Source organism: Oncorhynchus keta, chromosome 27, assembly GCF_023373465.1.
Source record: "Oncorhynchus keta strain PuntledgeMale-10-30-2019 chromosome 27, Oket_V2, whole genome shotgun sequence".
Classification (NCBI taxonomy): Eukaryota; Metazoa; Chordata; class Actinopteri; order Salmoniformes; family Salmonidae; genus Oncorhynchus; species Oncorhynchus keta.
In genome coordinates, this window is record NC_068447.1 from 18379016 (window position 1) to 18401521 (window position 22506).

A 22506-nucleotide genomic window follows, 5' to 3' on the forward strand; every position below is an offset into this window, starting at 1 on the left:
GTGTGTAACCAATGATTCCCCAGATGTTTTTAGTGGTACTCTATAACCAATGATTCCCCAAATAGATGTACTTTACTGGGATATAACCAATGATTCCCCAGACAAATAGGTACTCTCTCCAAAATAATGATTCCCAGACCAATAGAGTACTCTACTCCATAACCAATGATTCCCAGGCAAATAGAGTACTCTACTCTGTAACAATGATTGGGAGACAAGTATGCTAGGAAAGTTCCTTGCTAAATCTGCTTATATATATAGATATATAAGCAGATTTAGGAAAGAGTCAGATAAATCTAGTTGGAGATAGTACCATTGAGAAAATAAAAAGTCTGCAGGATGGAAGGATGCGGTGTCACCCCTGGATTAAGCAACTGCACCTGGGGATGCAGCAGCAGGCTCTCCAGAGGGTGAAAGAGATGGAAGATCAGAGAAAGCACAATGCCCTCCATGACATCTACAGCACCTGGTGTAACAGGAAAGAAGAAGATGATCAAGGACCTCAGCCATCCGACGCCATGGTTTTCAATTAACCATCCAAAGGTGAGATTCAGATGACAAATAACATTCCCTAACAGAAACTAAAAGCCAGAGAGTAAAACACCTGGGAGCGCACCCATCTCAAAGTAATTTCAGAGGGTATGTCACCATCACAGTACCCTTCCCTGAACTTTTCACAGTCACTGTCACTCTCCTCCCAACATTACCCGGTTACTCCACCATGCACCTTAGAGGCTGCTGCCCCAGTGTTATAGTCATGTGCCTCAACACAATCCTGTGAGAGGGAGCCCTGAGCCTTAGTATTTTGTGTTTTCTTTATTATTTTGGTCAGGCCAGGGTGTGACATGGGTATTTAAGTGGTGTGTTTTGTCTAGGTTTTTTTGGTAGGTTATGGGATTGTGGTTTAGTGAAGAGAGACAGGGGAGAGAGAAAGAGAGAAAGTGGAGAATCAGAGAGCAGGTGTTTAAAGTTGTCTCTGAGAGAGAGGAACCATATTTAGAGCAGCCATATTCTTTAGGTAGAGAGTGGGTGATTGTTCCTGTCTCTGTGTTTGTTGCACCAGATAGAGCTGTTTAGATACCTTTTTTCACGTTTCTTGTTTTTGTATATTGTTCATTTAATCTTCTTAAAGATGTATAAAGATAATGTCCGTTTTGGTCTGCCTGGCTCGACAGAAGAAAACCACAACATCAATGGAAACAGGATGCACCTGAGCTCGAGTGTCAAAGCAAAGGGTCTGAATACTTTTGTAAATAAGGTATTTCTGTTTTTTAGTTGTATTACATTTGCAAATATTTCTTAAAACCTGTTTTCGCTTCATTATTATGGGGAATTGTGTGTAGATTGATGAGGGTTTTTATTTATTTAATCAATTTTAGAATAAGGCTGTAACGTAGCAAAATGTGGAAAAGTGAACGGGTCTGAATATTTTCTGAATGAACATAAAAACATGAAAACAGACTAATTGTATATATTTTTAATGTCGAAATAATAATACAAACATATCATACAACATTTTAATAAAGGAAATAGAAATAAAGTGAGAAGAAAGAGTAGTAGATAATTCAATGAGAATAATGTGTTAATATTACCAATCATATTCAAATGAATGGTAGAAACAAGGTGAGACTGAAAAAGAAGTAGAAACTTGGGAAGCGTATTCATTTTACTCATTGTGTTCTCCCACAGTGTCATTGGACACTGTGCTATCAAACCTCCAAACGAGCTTCAATGCCATACAGCACTCCTTCCGTGGCCTCCAACTGCTCTTAAACGCGAGTAAAACCAACTGCATGCTTTTCAACCGATCGCTGCCTGCACCCGCATGCCCGACTAGCATCACCACCCTGGATGGTTCCGACCTTGAATATGTGGACATCTATAAGTACCTAGGTGTCTGGCTAGACTGCAAACTCTCCTTCCAGACTCACATCAAACATCTCCAATCAAAAATCAAATCAAGAGTCGGCTTTCTATTCCGCAACAAAGCCTCCTTCACTCACGCTGCCAAGCTTACCCTAGTAAAACTGACTATCCTACCGATCCTCGACTTCGGCGATGTCATCTACAAAATGGCTTCCAACACTCTACTCAGCAAACTGGATGCAGTCTATCACAGTGCCATCCGTTTTGTCACTAAAGCACCTTATACCACCCACCACTGCGACTTGTATGCTCTAGTCGGCTGGCCCTCACTACATATTCGTCGCCAGACCCACTGGCTCCAGGTCATCTACAAGTCCATGCTAGGTAAAGCTCCGCCTTATCTCAGTTCACTGGTCACGATGGCAACACCCATCCGTAGCACGCGCTCCAGCAGGTGTATCTCACTGATCATCCCTAAAGCCAACACCTCATTTGGCCGCCTTTCGTTCCAGTACTCTGCTGCCTGTGACTGGAACGAATTGAAAAAAATCGCTGAAGTTGGAGACTTTTATCTCCCTCACCAACTTCAAACATCAGCTATCCGAGCAGCTAACCGATCGCTGCAGCTGTACATAGTCTATAGGTAAATAGCTCACCCATTTTCACCTACCTCATTCCCATACTGTTTTTATACTGTTTTTATTTATTTACTTTTCTGCTCTTTTGCACACCAATATCTCTACCTGTACATGACCATCTGATCATTTATCACTCCAGTGTTAATCTGCAAAATTGTATTATTCGCCTACCTCCTCATGCCTTTTGCACACATTGTATATAGACTGCCCATTTTTTCTACTGTGTTATTGACTTGCTAATTGTTTACTCCATGTGTAACTCTGTGTTGTCTGTTCACACTGCTATGCTTTATCTTGGCCAGGTCGCAGTTGCAAATGAGAACTTGTTCTCAACTAGCCTACCTGGTTAAATAAAGGTGAAATAAAAAAATAAAAAATAAAAAAACTAAGGATAGGGGTAAGCTATTCCACCTTTGAAAGTCCAGTTTCAGTTAGTGGATACAAATAAAGGGAGAGAGCGAGTCATTTTTTGGTAATTAAGTTTATATCTGGAGAAGATGCCAAATTGTTAATTGTCGTGGCAAGGAAACAAAATACGATGCAGAACTTCTTTAGGAAAACGGCCCTAATGTTGGAAACAAACATCATTATGATGTCATCCAGAATCACGTCTGTACTTTCCAAGCTGTAGCACACAGTATTTTACATACAGTAGGTTTTTATAGGAACAAAGCGTTTTGTCCGCTTCGTGTTTTCATTTTTGCCATGGAAAAAATATAGCAATACTGGTATCATCACAGCCCTAGAGGAGCCACAGCCAAACTGTTCTGACAGGACAGAGTAGCTACTGCCCTTAGTAGAGCTGGGGCTGCAGAATGATTCGCCTGTGTTTGGACAGCAATATCCAGCACAATGTTCCACACAATTACAGAGTGAAGCAACTCAGTAAAATAAAATGAGTGGAACATTGGACTCTGAAAGAAGATATCATATCAATATGACAACATTCCACCTAGCCTATCAGAGCTCAGGATGGAGCATCCATCCAGTCTATCCTATTTTGCAGATATAGTGTACATTAAGGCAACATAGGTCAGTCATCAAAGATGGATAGGAATGAGGACAACCTCTTTTAGACTCTGTGTGTGTGTGTGTGTGTGTGTGTGTGTGTGTGTGTGTGTGTGTGTGTGTGTGTGTGTGTGTGTGTGTGTGTGTGTGTGTGTGTGTGTGTGTGTGTGTGTGTGTGTGTGTGTGTGTGTGTGTGTGTGTGTGTGTGTGTGTGTGTGTGTGTGTGTGTGTGAGAGTTTTTGAGTGTGTGTGTCTTTGGTTGTATGAGTGTGCAAGTGTGTGTGTCTTTGTGTGTGTGTGTGTGTGTGTGTGTGTGTGTGTGAGTTTGTCTTTGTGTTTGTAAAGCTCAGATAATCCCCAGATGTTTTTAGCTGGGACAGAGAATCATGGTAACCTCCACCCCGGGATGAAGCTCTCTGTCGCTCTGATTTCAGACATTGTTATAAGGGTCTCTCTCTCTCGCCACACAGCCACAGGCACAGAGATTAACTGTCCAAAATAGAGATGGGAGAGAGAGAGAGTTAGAGGAAATGAGAGAGAGATGGAGAGAGAGGGGATGTGGAAAGATGGAGATAGAGGGAGAGATAGATGGTAGGATGAAGAGTCAGATAAATGTGAGTCTGGAGATATGTAAATAGGAGAAAATAAAAAGAGTGAGAGGAAGAGTGAGGTTGACAAAAAGTGGATTAAGAGGCAATATGGGGATGTAGAGGGAGGAAACAGAGGAAGTGAAAGAGATGGAAGAAGAGAAAGAATGACTAAAATAAAGGAGACACAGAGAAGGAAGAGATTCAGATAGAGAAGAAGGGAGAATGGTTTACAGGGGGTGAAAATTCTCTAGTTAAATCCAACGTCAGAAGTCTGCAATTAGCTCATAAATTGAGATTCAGATGAGAAATAACATTCCCTAACAGAAACTAAAAGCCAGGGAGTAATACACGCACATGGGAGCGCACATAAACACCATGTTCAATGTCATTTCAGAGGGTATGTGCTTTTTCTACAAAATTACTCTCTCTCTTTCTTTCTCTCTCATACTCTATCTATATCCACTCTCCTCTCCCTCTCCACCCCACTCTCCTTCTAATGTTAAATGGGTGAATGAGGAAGTTAAAAAAATACCCTGTAATTAAACAGTTGAGCGAAGGCTAATGGTTTTAATTGACCCCAGTGTTATACGGTCTGCTGTCATAGTGACAGAGAGACAGAGAGAGGGACAGAGAGCCAGAGAGGGAGAGAGAGAGAAAGAGAGAGAGACTGAGAGAGAGAGCGAGAGATAGAGCAAGAGATAGAGAGAGAGACAGAGAGAAAAACAATATTGAGAGAGACAGAGACAGAGAGGAGAGAGAGACAGAGAGAGGAGAGAGAGAGAGAGAGAGAGAGAGAGAGAGAGAGAGAGAGAGAGAGAGAGAATGTAAAACACCAAACAATGCATGCAGAGCAGAATAAGGCAGATACCCGCTAATTGTCAAAATCCAGAAAAGAGCCATTCAATTCTACAACCATCTAAAAGGCAGCGATTTCCAAACCTTCCATAACAAAGCCATCAAATACAGAGAAATGAACCTGGAGAAGAGCCCCCTAAGCAAGCTGGTTCTGGGGCTCTGTTCACAAACACAAACCGACCCCACAGAGCCCCAGGACAGGAACACAATTAGATCCAACCAAATTATGAGAAAACAAAATGATAATTACTTGACACATTGCAAAGAATTAACAAAAAACAGAGAACTAGAATGCTGTTTGGCCCTAAACAGAGAATACAGAGTGGCAGAATACCTGACCACTGTGACTGACCACAACTTAAGAAAAGCTTTGACTGTGTACAGACTCAATGAGCATAGCCTTGCTATTGAGAAAGGTCGCCGTAGGCAGACATGGCTCTCAAGAGAAGACACGCTATGTACACGCTACCCACAAAATGAGGTGGAAACTGAGCTGCACTTCCTAACCTCCTGCCCAATGTATGACCATATTAGAGACACATATTTCCCTCAGATTACACAGATCCACACAGAGCATACCTACAGAAAAAAGTTCGATTTATAGATAGTCGGTAATCACATGCCTTGTCCCTCCCCTTTCCCTCCTCCTACTTTTCACACTCTCCAAAAATGTTCTCCACCGCTCTCCCCTAAAAAACACTCACTCCTCTTCCGTCATCCCCCTCCTCCTCCTCCTCCTCCTCCTCCTCCTCCTCCTCCTTTCCTACCTCTTGCTCACAAAATTCTCTCTGTGCACCCTCTTACGTGCACCCTCTATGCCTTTATACAACCACCAGTCCACCATTCCCGTCTCTGTTTTTCCCTCATCACTTGATTCCTCCCTCATCCCTTCCTTCCATCTGAGGGGCTTGGTGATCTGACAGTGCAGATTGTGAGAGTGGGCAGAGATACAGACAGAGAGATTCAGGAGGATGGTTTAAACAATACACATGTCTGCAGCATCTAACTCGCTCTCTGTCACTCACTCCCCACATCTCTCCTCTACACTCCCAACATCTCTCTGACTCACTCTCTGTCCCACACTCCCCACATCTCTCCTCCACACTCCCAACATCTCTCTGACTCACTCTCTGTCCCACACTCCCCACATCTCTCCTCCACACTCCCAACATCTCTCTGACTCACTCTCTGTCCCACACTCCCCACATCTCTCTGACTCACCCTCTGTCCCACACTCCCAACATCTCTCTGACTCACTCTGCCCCCTCTCCCCACACTCCCAACATCTCGTTGAACCGATCTGCCCAACACTCACATCTTGCTCCACACTCCCCACATATCTCTGACTCGCTCTCTGCCCTACACTCCCCACATCTCTCTTAATCGCTCTCTGTCCCACACTCCCCACATATCTCTGACTCGCTCTCTGTCCCACACTCCCCACATATCTCTGACTCGCTCTCTGCCCCACACTCCCCACATCTCCCTTTTTTTGCTCTCTGTCCCACACTACCCACATCTCTCTGACTCTCTCTGTCCCATACTTTACACATCTCTCTTACTTGCTCTCTGTCCCACACTCCCCACATCTCTCTGACTCGCTCTCTGTCCCACACTCCCCGCATCTCTCTTACTCGCTCTCTGTCCCACAATCCCTACATCTCTCTTACTCGCTCTCTGTCCTACACTCCCCGCATCTCTCTTACTCGCTCTCTGTCCCACAATCCCTACATCTCTCTTACTCGCTCTCTGTCCCACACTCCTAACATCTCTCTGACTCATTCTCTGCCCCACATTCCCCACATCTCTCTGACTCGCTCTCTGCCCCACACTCCAAACATCTCTCTTACTCGCTCTCTGCCACACCCCCCCACATCTCTCTGACCAACTTTCTTTCCCACACTCCCCACATCTCTCTGACTCACTCTCTGCCCCAAGTGCCCAAGATATCTCTGACTCGCTCTCAGCCCCAAACTCCCCACATCTCTCTGACCAACATTCTTTCCCTCACTCCCCACATCTCTCTAACACACTCTCTGCCCCACATTCCCCACATCTCTCTGACTTGCTCTCTGCCCCACACTCCTCACATCTCTCTCTCTCACTTGCTCTCTGCTCCATTCTCTCTCCCTCTTCATTATGCAAAACTTCCCATGCTTTTCTCAGACACGTCATTTCTCACATCAGGATACAGGGGGACTAATATAGGGGGACCGACATAGCTCTACTGTACAGACTAACTGACTAACTAACTAAATGGACTAAAAGAGGTTTGTTGTGACTTTACTTTCATTAATCTGATGACTGTTATTTATCTAATCAACTGACTATGTTTAATTGTTACCTGATGAATAATCAGTAACAACTAACTCATTAGGAATTTGGGGCACCACGAGAGCGGTTCTTTAAAGAGTTACCATCTCCCGAATGAAACACTAAAGGTATTTACCTATTACGCCCATAAACAGTAAACTCATTAATCATAACCTCGTATCATATCATCATTCTGAACAATCGTAACCTCCTGCATCTGCAAAAAAACAGTCTTACTTATGATTGAATTCTCCACAAATTGGTTTAATCATTTATTTACTAGCTATGTAACTAAATGGTAACAGGATAAACAGACACACTAGAAACAGTACGTTATCGGACTGACACAATATGGCGGCTTGTTACAAAAGAGATGGGGGGCCAGAGACATACTTTGATACATTTAGAAACTACTCTTACAGTAATCGTATACTTTGCACATTTACTGCTGCCCGTTTGGAGTAAGAAATCATAAACGTATTTACGTGGAATTGCCTTGGTTTTTATTGTATTTCTCCTAACCGGTCCTTCTTGGAAAGGGGTTGGTTGGTCCTTTCTGAGGCACACTTGTAAGGCTCTGATTGTTCAAAAGGGGTCCACACCCGTCTTCTACTTTTGCTCTCCTCTGCCGTCGCTCGGCATCTGGAAGATGATTCTTTGAAGATAGGCTAGCCAGCCGTGGCGATGCCTCCCATCGGGGTGATGAGAGTAGTGTACTACAGTGGTTTGAGAAGAGTAGTAGAATGGTCCCACTTAAATTCACTTTTCTAGATACTTTACTTAGGACAGCTAATCAGCCATACCAGTGATTGTCCGGGAGGTGACTTCATCGTCTCTACCTTGTGTTGAGAGTTCAGAGTTTAAACCACTTTGGATGTGAGCTGTAACTCCACCTCTCTGGTCTGATATGTTCATTCTCAACCCATTATTTTATACAGTTCATTCAAAAGGGGCGGTTAGTGAGGATCACACGCTTTTGATCTCATTCAAGGGCTACTTACTTGTACAAAGTTATTGAAACAATTTCCTCTTACAGTTTCTAAGATCACATCCCTCTCTTAACAAAAACACTTCCATCATTTTTTACATTTCATATGCAACCTAGAGGACGGAGACTTCATACGTGTAGTGTGTATACTTTCCAAGTTACAGTATTTTCTTTATAACATGTTTAATGATGTCACAAAATAAAAACCCATGTGACATCAGTGTTCTCTTAGGTCACCTCTGCCCCTTCCCCACTTTCTATGTTAGACATTTTGTTCCAGTCTTCGCTTTAGAATGGGTTAGAGTTTCGGCAGGAAAATGTCTGTGTAGACGAAGGCACATTCCTGTGTGAAAATTGGAGAGGGATGTTCTCTCCTTGATTTACAACAGGGTGTGAACTGTCCACCCCCACCAGCTCCCTTCTCCCCCCTCTGTGGGTGAGAGGTGGTCTGGCTGAAGTTATTTATTGCAAAGATGATCTGACCTACTTGGATCCTTACTGGACAGGTTATGACAGGATGTAAAGACCTACTGCTTTTTCCTTCTGTCTCTGGGTGTACATTGAGACGATGAGAGCGAGAAAAATAGAGAGAGATTCAAAGTCAAGCTATAACTTCAGCATTAAAAAGTCCAGAGGGAAGAGAAGGACACAGAACACAAGGACTAGGGGCTACTGCAGGTGTAGGGAAGCAATGGCGTGGGTGTGTGTGTGCATGCATGTGTGCCTGTCCTTGTACCGCGTGTCTCAGAAGCCTGTGTCCTCATTTATGACACATTCAACTCAGCATCAAAATGTTTACACACACACTCATATACTCAAAAGGTTTCCAGCCGGTTATGAGAGGGAGATAACCGACATTGGGCACATACCAAGCCATTACTGGTCTGTTTAAATGCATAAGGGATGAAGCCAGACCCAGCTATATGGCCCTAAACTGCACATTAAATATTACCCAGGAATACTGGAAGAGTCCCTCGAAGCACACAGTCCAAAGTTTATTTAGATGAGAAGTCATTAAGAAAGTCCTTACCAGAATGAAAGCACTGAAACAGGACTGCACTGGGTCATTGGGGGAGCAGAGTGAGAGAGAGTGAGAGTGAGAGTGTAAGAGAGAGAGAGAGACTTTTTTGACTTGTTGTCTTTCTTTATTGAAACTTTCTCATTTAATTTAAAACCCCCTTAAAAATAAAACACCAAAATATATCCTGTACTGCATACATGTACCATACTCACCTTTCCATCTACCACATGATACAAACCAACATCACAATACCCAAAACAATACCCACTCCTACAACCATATTTAACAGGAAACACTTATCTCCCTCACTAGCTTTAAGCACCAGCTGTCAGAGCAGCTCACAGATTACTGCACCTGTACATAGCCAAACTATAATTTAGACCAAACAACTACCTCTTTCCATACTGTATTTATTTTATTTTATTTTATTTATTTATTTATTTTGCTCCTTTGCACCCCATTATTTGTATTTCTACTTTGCACATTCTTCCGCTACAAATCTACCATTCCAGTGTTTTACTTGCCTTATTGTATTTACTTTGCCACCATGGCCTTTTTTTGCCTTTACCTCCCTAATCTCACTTCATTTGCTCACATCCTATATAGACTTGTTTCTACTGTATTATTGACTGTATGTTTGTTTTACTCCATGTGTAACTGTGTGTTGTTGTATGTGTCGAACTGCTTTGCTTTATCTTGGCCAGGTCGCAATTGTAAATGAGAACTTGTTCTCAACTTGCCTACCTGGTTAAATAAAGGTGAAATAAATAAATCAAATGAAAAAACATCCAAAACATCTTCCCCGGCTATACAGACAGCCCCCCCAACACACCATATCTCCTGAAACATCTCCACACTTTTTATCATTCTATAGTACTCAAACTCAACCCTAATGCACACAGAGACCATCCCATTAAACAAGAGTAAAGGGTTTGTTATCCCCCACCTTTGACCCTGTTCCTCCTTGTTAGCCAATTAGCCAACTTCGCCTGAGCAAACAGAAAGTTCAACAAAACACATTTGGCCTTCTCCTTAATCGAATACCTGTATCCCATTATAAACATCCCAACAGTAAAAACCACCCCCAACCTCTCACACAGACATTCCAACAAAGACATTAATGGTATCAATCTGGTGCACACAGAAAACACATGAATCACAGTGTCTTTCATTACACAGAAAGGACACCCCTGCCCGACTCCCGGTTCAACTGGTGCCAACCAGCTGTTAGTGGCCAGGGCTCCATGAAGAACCCTCCACTGGAGGTCCCCTGACCTCTTTAGTACTGGGGGTTTATAGAGCCCCCTCCACCTAAAACCCACCATACTCTCCGCCCCACAAACCCCCTGCACTGATGTGCCTTCACTCCTGTTAGGCTCCTAATGTTCCTAACCTTAACGCAGAGGTTGTAGAGGGCTTTACCTCCCACATCCTCAAACTCCCCCAGGCTCGGAGTGTTAAAATCGAACAAGACCTCCAGACCCCCTTGCCAGTCTCCAGTCTCTGCCGTCACCTGCAGTGGCGGAAACATTGGTGTCCCCTCCCCCTTTGGTCGCTCAAACACCCCCCTTACTGGCTCAGACAGTGCCTCCTGGAACTCCTCCAGGAATCTTTCCAGCAGCCTAAGAGACTTTATTCCTGATTGTTGTGCCAAGACTTCCGGGGTTTTCCACCCCTCCTCTCCCAGCAGTCTCAGGTCACCCAGCCTTTGTAAACTCGCTGCCATCAGTTGCATCTACAGGGTGGCCGACTGAACCGATCTCAAAGGGATGGCTGGTTGTTGAGGTTCCTCCCACACCCACAGCCCAAGCTCCACACCCCCTTCTCGTGTAGGCCTTGGCACCTGCCAGGCCCTCAGCATTGCAGAGAAAAAAATCTGAGAGACCTGCTGTACTCAGCCTCTCCAGCTTCATGAGGAACAGCTGCCGGTCTAACCCTAATCCGTCAGCTCTCCTCAGCAGCGCACATGCTGGCTCCCTCCAGCCAACATCAGTATGGTACAGCAGTCTCTGCACCGCCTTTAGCCGGAAAGCAGCCATCCTGCTCTCCAGTTCCACCAGGCCCTGTCCTCCTTCGTGGACGGTCATGTACAACACTGCTATCCACAGCCAGTGATGGTCCGACCAGAAAAAGTCCACCAGTTTGCATTGCAGGTTTGCGAGCAGACCGGCGGAGGGGTTGAGGACAGCCAGTTTATACCACAGGGAAGATGCCACCAGATTGTTGATTATCAGCACCCTCCCTCTATATGACACTTGGGACAGGAGCCTCCTCCACCTGGCCGGTCTTGACACCACTGTCTGTAACAGCCCCTCCCAGTTCTTCCTGACCCACTTCTCCGAGCCCAGGTACACCCCCAACACTTGAAGCCCTTCACAACCCCACTGCAAACCCCTTGGAAGCAGAGGGGCCCTAATCCCCCATGCCCCACATAACAGAGCCTTGCTCTTGCCCCAGTTCACCTTAGCTGATGAAGCTCCCTCGTACACCTTCAGACTGGTCTCTAGTGCCTGCATATCCTGATCATTCCTGACCATCACAGAAACATAATCTGAATATGCTGACACTGCTCTGCCTGTCACCACATCCATGCCTGTCCAGCACACTCCTTGCAGTCTCCTACGTAGCAGTCCCAAAAAAGGCTCATTGGCTAGTGTGTATAACTGCCCAGATAGAGGGCATCCTTGTCTAATGCCCTGTCTCACCCATAACTGGTATGCATATCATATAACTGGTAGATTTGGATAGAAAACACTCTGAAATAGTGTCTGTGAGTATAACATAACTGATTTGGCAGGCAAAAACCTGAGAAAAATCCATTCAGGAAGTATTTTTTGGGGGGTTTGTAGTTTTCTATTCAATGCCATTACAGTATCCATTGACTTAGGACTCAATATGCAGTTCCTATGCCTTCCACTAGATGTCAACAGTCTTCAGAAATTGTTTCAGGCTTGTATTCTTATAAATGAGGGAGTAAGACCAGTCTGAATGAGTGTCACAGAGCTTTTTCATGCGCAATCCAGAGAGAGTGCATTTCTTGTTTACCTTTTATATTGACAACGTTATTGTCCGGTTGAAATATTATAGATCATTTAGGCTAAAAACAACCTGAGGATTGAAAATAAACATTGTATGACATGTTTTGCCTGTTTTGCCTGTTTTGACTGCGTTTGAGCATGTGGATTACTGAAGACAACGCGCGAACAAAACTGAGGTTTTTGGATATAAAGATACTTTTTATCGAACAAAAGGAACATTTATTGAGTAAATTAATGTCTTCTGAGTGCAACCATATGAAGATCATTAAAGGTAAGGGATTCATTTTATCTCTATTTCTGAGTTTTGTAACGCTTCAGCTTGGCTGGTTACTGTTTGTAATAATTCGTCAACTGGGCTATGTTCTCAAATAATCGTAATGTATGCTTTCACCGTAAAGCATTTTATAAATCTGACACCGTGGGTGGATCCACAAGAAGTTAATCTTTAAACCTATGTCAAATATGTTTTTTTTTTTAAATTTTATAATGAGTATTTCTGTATTTGAATTTGGCGCCCTGCAATCTCACTGGATGTTGGCCAGATGGGACGCTAGCGTCCCACATACCCTAGAGAGGTTAACGGCATCTGCCTGAAAACCTGCTGACAGTACACAAAAACCGCTAGCAAACTTACCAAAACGACTCAGCTCTTTCTTGATTTGATCATCCGTAATAAACGGAGGCAAATTTCCAGTTACCACTCTTGTCAAAGGAGTAGAGAGAGGTGAAATTGGCACCAACACACCCCTTACAAATATTCCACTAGCAATTAGCCTACCAACCAAGTCTGCTCTTTTCATGAACACAACCACAGCTTTGTTAATTTTAGAAGCAGAATGTTTAAATTCAGCTCCTTCCTGTTCACCGACCGCGAGCAGAACCTCCTCCACCTTAACTCCATTCTCATGAACACAACTGAATCCATGCCGTTTCGACAGCGTCTCCTCCGCACTAGGCTGAGAAGCCATCGCGCACACCACACCTTCCAAACCCCAGGAAACTTACTCTCTCCTCTTCCACCCTAACTTTGAAAAAACTGTGGATACCGCTAAAACAAATAGTGCATTAACCCTCCACCATAGAAAATAAAATCAAGAAAGTTAGTTAGGACGGAGCCCTCCACACCAAACACCCAAACTCCCAAAAAATCCCAGCATGCACTGCAAGAGAGAAAGAGAGAGAGATATTAAGCAAGGGATCAAGAGGGAGCGAGCAATGAGAGACAGACATGTTTCTCTGAGAGATGACATAGAGAAAACATCTTAAGACTGCTGCCGGGATGTCATCATCCCTCTCTCCTTCTCTCCTCCTATCACTCCTTCCCTTTACCCATCCCTCTCTCTCTGCTGGGACGTCATCATCTCTCTCTATCTCACTTTAATTCCATCCCGCCTTCATTACTTTTCCCATCCCTCTCTCTTTGCTGGGACGTCATTATCCTCTCTCCTTCTCTCCTCCCATCACTCCTTCCCTTTACCCATCCCTCTCTCTCTGCTGGGACGTCATCATCTCTCTATCTCACTTTAATTCCATCCCGCCTTCATTACTTTTCCCATCCCTCTCTCTTTGCTGGGACGTCATTATCCCTCTCTCCTTCTCTCCTCCCATCACTCCTTCCCTTTACCCATCCTCTCTCTCTGCTGGGACGTCATTATCTCTCTCTCCTTCTCTCCTCCCGTCTCCTTCCCTTTACCCATCCTCTCTCTCTGCTGGAACGTCATCATCTCTCTATCTCACTTTAATTCCATCCCGCCTTCATTACTTTTCCCATCCCTCTCTCTTTGCTGGGACGTCATTATCCCTCTCTCCTTCTCTCCTCCCATCACTCCTTCCCTTTACCCATCCCTCTCTCTCTGCTGGGACGTCATCATCCCTCTCTCCTTCTCTCCTCCCATCCTCCTTCCTTTACCCATCTCTCTCTGCTGGGACGTCATCATCCCTCTCTCCTTCTCTCCTCCCGTCACTCCTTCCCTTTACCCATCCCTCTCTCTCTGCTGGGACGTCATCATCCCTCTCTCCTTCTCTCCTCCCGTCACTCCTTCCCTTTACCCATCCCTCTCTCTCTGCTGGGACGTCATCATCCCTCTCTATCTCACTTTAATTCCATCCCGCCTTCATTACTTTTCCCATCCCTCTCTCTTTGCTGGGACGTCATTATCCTTCTCTCCTTCTCTCCTCCCATCACTCCTTCCCTTTACCCATCCCTCTCTCTCTGCTGGGACGTCATCATCTCTCTCTATCTCACTTTAATTCCATCCCGCCTTCATTACCTTTCCCATCCCTCTCTCTCTGCTGGGACGTCATCATCCCTCTCTCCTTCTCTCCTCCCATCACTCCTTCCCTTTACCCATCCCTCTCTCTTTGCTGGGACGTCATTATCCTTCTCTCCTTCTCTCCTCCCATCACTCCTTCCCTTTACCCATCCCTCTCTCTCTGCTGGGACGTCATCATCTCTCTCTCCTTCTCTCCTCCCGTCACTCTTTCCCTTTACCCATCCCTCACTCTCTGCTGGGACGTCATTATCTCTCTCTCCTTCTCTCCTCCCATCACTCCTTCCCTTTACCCATCCCTCTCTCTCTGCTGGAACGTCATCATCTCTCTCTATCTCACTTTAATTCCATCCCACCTTCATTACTTTTCCCATCCCTCTCTCTTTGCTGGGACGTCATTATCCCTCTCTCCTTCTCTCCTCCCATCACTCCTACCCTTTTCCCATCCCTCTCTCTCTGCTGGGACGTCATCATCCCTCTCTCCTTCTCTCCTCCCATCACTCCTTCCCTTTACCCATCCCTCTCTCTCTGCTGGGACGTCATCATCCCTTCTCTCCTTCTCTCCTCCCGTCACTCCTTCCCTTTACCCATCCCTCTCTCTCTGCTGGGACGTCATCATCTCTCTCTCCTTCTTTCCTCCCGTCACTCCTTCCCTTTACCCATCCCTCTCTCTCTGCTGGGACGTCATCATCCCTCTCTCCTTCTCTCCTCCCGTCACTCCTTCCCTTTACCCATCCCTCTCTCTCTGCTGGGACGTCATCATCCCTCTCTCCTTCTCTCCTCCCATCACTCCTTCCCTTTACCCATCCCTCTCTCTCTGCTGGGACGTCATCATCTCTCTCTATCTCACTTTAATTCCATCCCACCTTCATTACTTTTCCCATCCCTCTCTCTTTGCTGGGATGTCATTATCCCTCTCTCCTTCTCTCCTCCCATCACTCCTTCCCTTTACCCATCCCTCTCTCTCTGCTGGGACGTCATCATCCCTCTCTATCTCACTTTTATTCCATCCCGCCTTCATTACTTCACCCATCCCTCTCTCTCTGCTGGGACGTCATCATCTCTCTCTCCTTCTCTCCTCCCATCACTCCTTCCCTTTACCCATCCCACTCTCTCTGCTGGGACGTCATCATCCCTCTCTCCTTCTCTCCTCCCATCACTCCTTCCCTTTATTCACCCCTCTCTCTGCTGGGACGCCATCTTCTCTCTCTATCTCACTTTTATTCCATTCCGCCTTCATTATTTTACCCATCCCTCTCTCTCTCACTCTCCCTTGTCCCTATCCCCTTTCCCTCACCCCTCTCCCTATCACCTCTCCCTCTCCCCTTCCCCTCGTCCCTCTCCCCTCACTCTCCCCTTTCCCTCACCCCTCCCTCTCCCCTCACTCTCCCCTTTCCCTCACCCCTCTCCCTCTCCCTCTCCCTCTCTGCTTTCTCTCATCCCTCTCCCCTTTCTCTCACTTCTCTCCCCTTTCCCTTCCCTTTACCCATCCCTCTCTCTCTGCTGGGACGTCATCATCCCTCTCTATCTCACTTTTATTCCATCCCGCCTTCATTACTTCACCCATCCCTCTCTCTCTGCTGGGACGTCATTATCCCTCTCTCCTTCTCTTCTCCCGTCACTCCTTCCCTTTACCCATCCCTCTCTCTGCTGGGACGTCATCATCCCACTCTCCTTCTCTCCTCCCATCACTCCTTCCCTTTACCCATCCCCTCTCTCTGCTGGGACGTCATCATCTCTCTCTCCTTCTCTCCTCCCGTCACTCTTTCCCTTTACCCATCCCTCACTCTCTGCTGGGACGTCATTATCTCTCTCTCCTTCTCTCCTCCCATCACTCCTTCCCTTTACCCATCCCTCTCTCTCTGCTGGGACGTCATCATCTCTCTCTCCTTCTCTCCTCCCGTCACTCTTTCCCTTTACCCATCCCTCACTCTCTGCTGGGACGTCATTATCTCTCTCTCCTTCTCTCCTCCCATCACTCCTTCCCTTTACCCATCCCTCTCTCTGCTGGGACGTCATTATCTCTCTCTCCTTCTCTCCTCCCATCACTCCTTCCCTTTACCCATCCCTCTCTCTCTGCTGGGATGTCATCATCCCTCTCTCCTTCTCTCCTCCCATCACTCCTTCCCTTTACCCATCCCTCTCTCTCTGCTGGGACGTCATCATCTCTCTCTATCTCACTTTAATTCCATCCCGCCTTCATTACTTTTCCCATCCCTCTCTCTTTGCTGGGACGTCATTATCCCTCTCTCCTTCTCTCCTCCCATCACTCCTTCCCTTTTCCCATCCCTCTCTCTCTGCTGGGACGTCATCATCCCTCTCTCCTTCTCTCCTCCCATCACTCCTTCCCTTTACCCATCCCTCTCTCTCTGCTGGGACGTCATCATCCCTCTCTATCTCACTTTAATTCCATCCCGCCTTCATTACTTTTCCCATCCCTCTCTCTTTGCTGGGACGTCATTATCCCTCTCTCCTTCTCTCCTCCCATCACTCCTTCCCTTTACCCATCCCTCTCTCTCTGCTGGGACGTCATCATCCCTCTCTCCTTCTCTCCTCCCATCACTCCTTCCCTTTTCCCATCCCTCTCTCTCTGCTGGGACGTCATCATCCCTCTCTCCTTCTCTCCTCCCATCACTCCTTCCCTTTTCCCATCCCTCTCTCTGCTGGGACGTCATCATCCCTCTCTCCTTCTCTCCTCCCATCACTCCTTCCCTTTACCCATCCCCCTCTCTCTGCTGGGACGTCATCATCCCTTCTCTCCTTCTCTCCTCCCGTCACTCCTTCCCTTTACCCATCCCCTCTCTCTGCTGGGACGTCATCATCCCTCTCTCCTTCTCTCCTCCCGTCACTCCTTCCCTTTACCCATCCCTCTCTCTCTGCTGGGACGTCATCATCCCTCTCTCCTTCTCTCCTCCCATCACTCCTTCCCTTTACCCATCCCTCTCTCTCTGCTGGGACGTCATCATCTCTCTCTATCTCACTTTAATTCCATCCCACCTTCATTACTTTTCCCATCCCTCTCTCTTTGCTGGGATGTCATTATCCCTCTCTCCTTCTCTCCTCCCATCACTCCTTCCCTTTACCCATCCCTCTCTCTGCTGGGACGTCATCATCCCTCTCTATCTCACTTTTATTCCATCCCGCCTTCATTACTTCACCCATCCCTCTCTCTCTGCTGGGACGTCATCATCTCTCTCTCCTTCTCTCCTCCCATCACTCCTTCCCTTTACCCATCCTACTCTCTCTGCTGGGACGTCATCATCCCTCTCTCCTTCTCTCCTCCCATCACTCCTTCCCTTTATTCACCCCTCTCTCTGCTGGGACGCCATCTTCTCTCTCTATCTCACTTTTATTCCATTCCGCCTTCATTATTTTACCCATCCCTCTCTCTCTCACTCTCCCTTGTCCCTATCCCTTTCCCTCACCCCTCTCCCTATCACCTCTCCCTCTCCCCTTCCCCTCGTCCCTCTCCCCTCACTCTCCCCTTTCCCTCACCCCTCTCCCTCTCCCCTCACCCTCCCCTTTCCCTCACCCCTCTCCCTCTCCCCTCTCTGCTTTCTCTCATCCCTCTCCCCTTTCTCTCACTTCTCTCCCCTTTCCCTCACCACTCTCCATATCACCTCTCCCTCTCCCCTACCCCTCGTCCCTCTCCCCCCACTCTCTCCTTTCCCTCCCCCCTCTCCCTCCCCTCTCTCCACTCTCTCCTTTCCCTCACCCCTCTCCCTCTCCCCTTTCCCTCACCCCTCTCCCTATCACCTCTCCCTCTCCCTCTCCCCTCTCCGCTTTCCCTCACCCCTCTCCCCCTTCTCTCACTTCTCTCCCCTTTCCCACAACCCTCTCCCTCTATGACCCTGACAGCTTGTACTGTATGAATGTGCATTACAGCAGAAAGGCAGTTGGATGAATCATGGTGATAATGATTTCTAGTCTATCATTCTCATTCTCACTCTTGCTCTCTCATCGCTCACACACATGCATGCTTGCACACACACACTGTGATACATCCACATACACCTACATGTGTGCACAAAGCCTTATTGAGTACAAGTGTGTGATGTGAGTGTGAATTTGAGTAAGTATGTGTGCGCATGCATGCTTTCATATGTGTCTAATACATATTTTCCACTGTTACAAAAGTTAGTGAATTATTGATATTGATAATTTTGAGTGTCCCTGAAGTACCCTCAACCCAAAGACTCAAAATGAGCAATTCATCATTCTTTACTCATTGACAGCTGAGCCTCGGCTAATGGGAAAAGATTTTGTTTTGGAGAAGAATACAAGCGCCATTTTAAATGTCAAAACTCTCATTGCGCTAATGCTCAGCCAAACCAAAGACTCTAAAAGACAATAGGGGCTGTGTAAAAAATATTCTATAGAGAGAGATTAATGTATAGAGAGAGAGATTAAGCAAGGGATCAAGAGGGAGTGAGCGATGAGAGAGAGGCAGAGAGACAGAGAGAGGTGCAGAAAGTTGATGAAACATAAGAGAGAGAAGCCCCATTCTAATAATAGGCATGATTATGGAAACAGGACATGATTCTCTGAGAGATGACAGAGAGAAAACATCTTAAGACTGCTGTCGGGACGTCATCGTCTCTCTTTCCTTCTCTCTTCTCCCGTTCCTCCTTCCCAATACACACATTTCTCTCTCTGCTGGGATATAAAATTCTCTGCAAATCCCTCCTTTTTTTTACCCATCCCCCTCTCCCTCTCCCTCTCTAAGCAACAATGTAGACAATATACTGTAATGATCATCTTATGGAGTAGACCTAAGTGCAGCGTGGTGTGAATACATTCTTCTTTATTGAATGAAGAACACTTAAACAAAAAAACAATTAAGACCAACGTGAGCGCTATATAAACAATGTGCTAACATGCAACATAACATAGACAATAACCCACGAAATACCCAAAGAAGATGGCTGCCTAAATATGGTTCCCAATCAGAGACAACGATAAACACCTCCCTCTAATTGAGAACCAATCTAGGCAACCATAGACCTACATAAACACCTAGATGGAATCAACACCATAAATTTACAAAACCCCTAGACAGTACAAACATATCAACCATGTCACACCCTGACCTAACCAAAATAATAAAGAAAACAAAGAATACTAAGGTTAGGGCGTGACATATACATTGTAATACATTTTTAAATAATAACAAATAATAATATAAAATGCTAATAAATAATAATACAATATTAAATAAAAAATAACAACAGTAAAATGGTAACAGTCAATAGTAGAATAGTAGAACACATTTTAAAAGCTAATCATGGAAAATGAAACTATAACTAACTCATAACTAACTAACTGTCATCTTCACCATTACATCAGTGCTACAACTACCATCATAATTACTACTACAACTACCACCACAATCATTCAACTGCTATCGCTACCATCACGCTACTGTCGTGTCTTTGGCATCATTCAAAGTGAAGACTGTTATTTTATCAAAAAAATTGTAATTATTATTACGTCATTAAACTAACCATGTAAATTGAATTAACTAGGAAGTTGGGGCACCAAGGAAAATCGTCAGATTACAAAGTAATAATTTTTCTAATACAACTCTTCAGATATTTTAATATCTGATCAATTAGTCTCCTTATTAATGAATTAATCTTTAACTCACGTCAGTCTCATTCCAAACGTTGTAAATTGTTGGTTATCTGCACGAACCCAGCCTTTACTATGAATAATCCATACACCTATTGGCTTAATAATATATTTGCCTACTAACTAAATAATCGCATAAACAAACAAACATTAGACCTGTTACAGTTTTTCTCAATTGCTAGAACACTAAAACCCATTGGCTGAACAAAGTTCTCAGTTGCCTGGACTCATTTAGCTAATTATGCAGTCTGTTGTCAATACCTTAAACCATTTCACATGGTAAAACACAATTTGCAGATCTCACTTAGACTTTTCAGCAAAACTCTAAACACATTCTCATTCTCAAAACACATTCTGCACTCTAATGCACATGTCATCCATACTGGTAAACACAAGTGGCAACAATCAAATTCAAATAGAGAACACATGTCATTGATTGAACACAACCACTCAAAATTGATTTAACCTGTTTCAAATGGTGCGACACAACCAATATAAGCCAGTTCAGAGAGCAAACATGTTGTTGAAGGTGGGAAGGAGAAAGTCTGAGAATGGATAGAAGAAACAATGTGAGAGGACGAGGACGAGTGCGAGGTGGGCGATGAGGAGGAAGAGGAGAAGGAGGAGGGCAAGATAGAGGAAGACAAAGAGTGGAAATATCAGATGAAATTCGAGCAACAGTTATAGACTATGTTCTTGTCCATGAACTGACAATGAGTGAAGCCGGACTTAGAGTGCAACCCAATTTGAGCCGATGTTCTGTGTCCACCACAGTAAGGACATTCAGAGAAGAGAACAGGTACAGTATACTACTGTATTTTTGTAATTGCAAATTTACTGTAGTACATTATATGCAACTGTTTCAATAGACATTTGTAAAGTTAATCACTGTATTTATTGTCCTGCATGAATATGTTTTGTAACTGCACAACTACTTTTTGTAGAATTGCAAGGCTGCCACATGCAGGTGGAAGGACAGCTATATTCACTCGGGAGCAAGAGGCTGTTATAGTTGGCCTGGTCCTTCAAGATAATGCAATACGACTCAGAGAAATCCAGGAACGAGTGATACAAGACAACACACACTTCCAGGGAATCGACAGTGTGAGCATTTCCACAATTGACCGTGTCCTCCATCGTAACAGGATGCGAATGAAACACGTATACAGAGTACCTTCTGAGCGCAACTCACCAAGGGTGAAAGAACTGCGAGCTCAGCATGTGCAAGTAAGTGTACATTCAGAAACATTTACTGTCATCCAGATTGTCTACAGTACTAACACATACTATGTGAATGACATTACTCTCCAGTACATACAATGTATGTGAATCAGAAGCCTAATTGTACTCTACAGTATAGCACTGTCTCTGTACGACTTACAAAATCTTACATACAGTATATTGTATTTCTACACAGACAATATTTGACTTGGAATCCTTGGACAGACCCCATGAGTTGATCTTTCTCCATGAAGCAGGCTTCAATCTAACAAAGAGGAGAAGGAGAGGCCCAAACATGATTGGACAGCGGGCCATTGTTGAAGTCCCTGGTCAACAAGGTGGCAATGTCACAATCTGTGCTGCTATCAGCAACCATGGTGTTCTACATCACCATGTTACACTCGGGCTATATAACACCCAGCACCTTCTAAGATTGTGATAGTGTGGGACAATGTCAGTTTCCACCAAGCTGCTCAGGTAAGGGGATGGTTTAACATCAATGGGCAGTTTATGAACTTGTACCTCCCTCCATACTCGCCTTTCCTGAATTCGATTGAGGAGTTTTTCTCCTCTTGGAGATGGAAAGTGTATGATAGACAACCCTACACCAGAGTAAATCTGCTGCAAGCCATGGATTTAGCCTGTGGTGATATAGGTGAGGAATCATGTCAGGGCTGGATACGGCACACCAGAGGCTTCTTCCCCCGTTGCCTCAGGACGGACAATGTTGCTTGTGATGTCGATGAAGTGCTCTGGCCTGACCCAGCCCAAAGACAAGAAGAAGCACATTGATCACATGTTTATTCCTTTGATTTTTGTCCCTTTTAGTATTGTATACTGTAGTGCATTGCCAACAAAGGGTATGTAACAAAGTATTGAGATAAACGTTTGTTATTGACCAAATACTTATTGTCCACCATAATTTGCAAATAAATTCATTAAAAATTCTACAATGTGATTTTCAGGATTTTTTTTCTCATTTTGTCTGTCATAGTTGAAGTGTACCTATGATGAAAATTACAGGCCTCATCTTTTTAAGTAGGAGAACTTGCACAATTGGTGGCTGA

At 45.0% G+C, this 22506-nt stretch overlaps 1 protein-coding gene and 1 long non-coding RNA gene across 2 annotated transcripts in view; one reads left to right on the plus strand and one right to left on the minus strand.

Annotated features, from left to right (window-relative positions):
* Nucleotides 1–22506, minus strand: part of LOC118377531 (opsin-5) — a 222648-nt gene that overhangs the window by 16996 nt on the left and 183146 nt on the right. The window lies entirely within an intron of this gene.
* On the plus strand, nt 20762–22348 carry LOC118377530 (uncharacterized). The gene is made up of 3 exons (XR_004824260.2): nt 20762–21017; nt 21163–21445; nt 21636–22348. It is a non-coding gene; the product is annotated as an uncharacterized LOC118377530 (long non-coding RNA).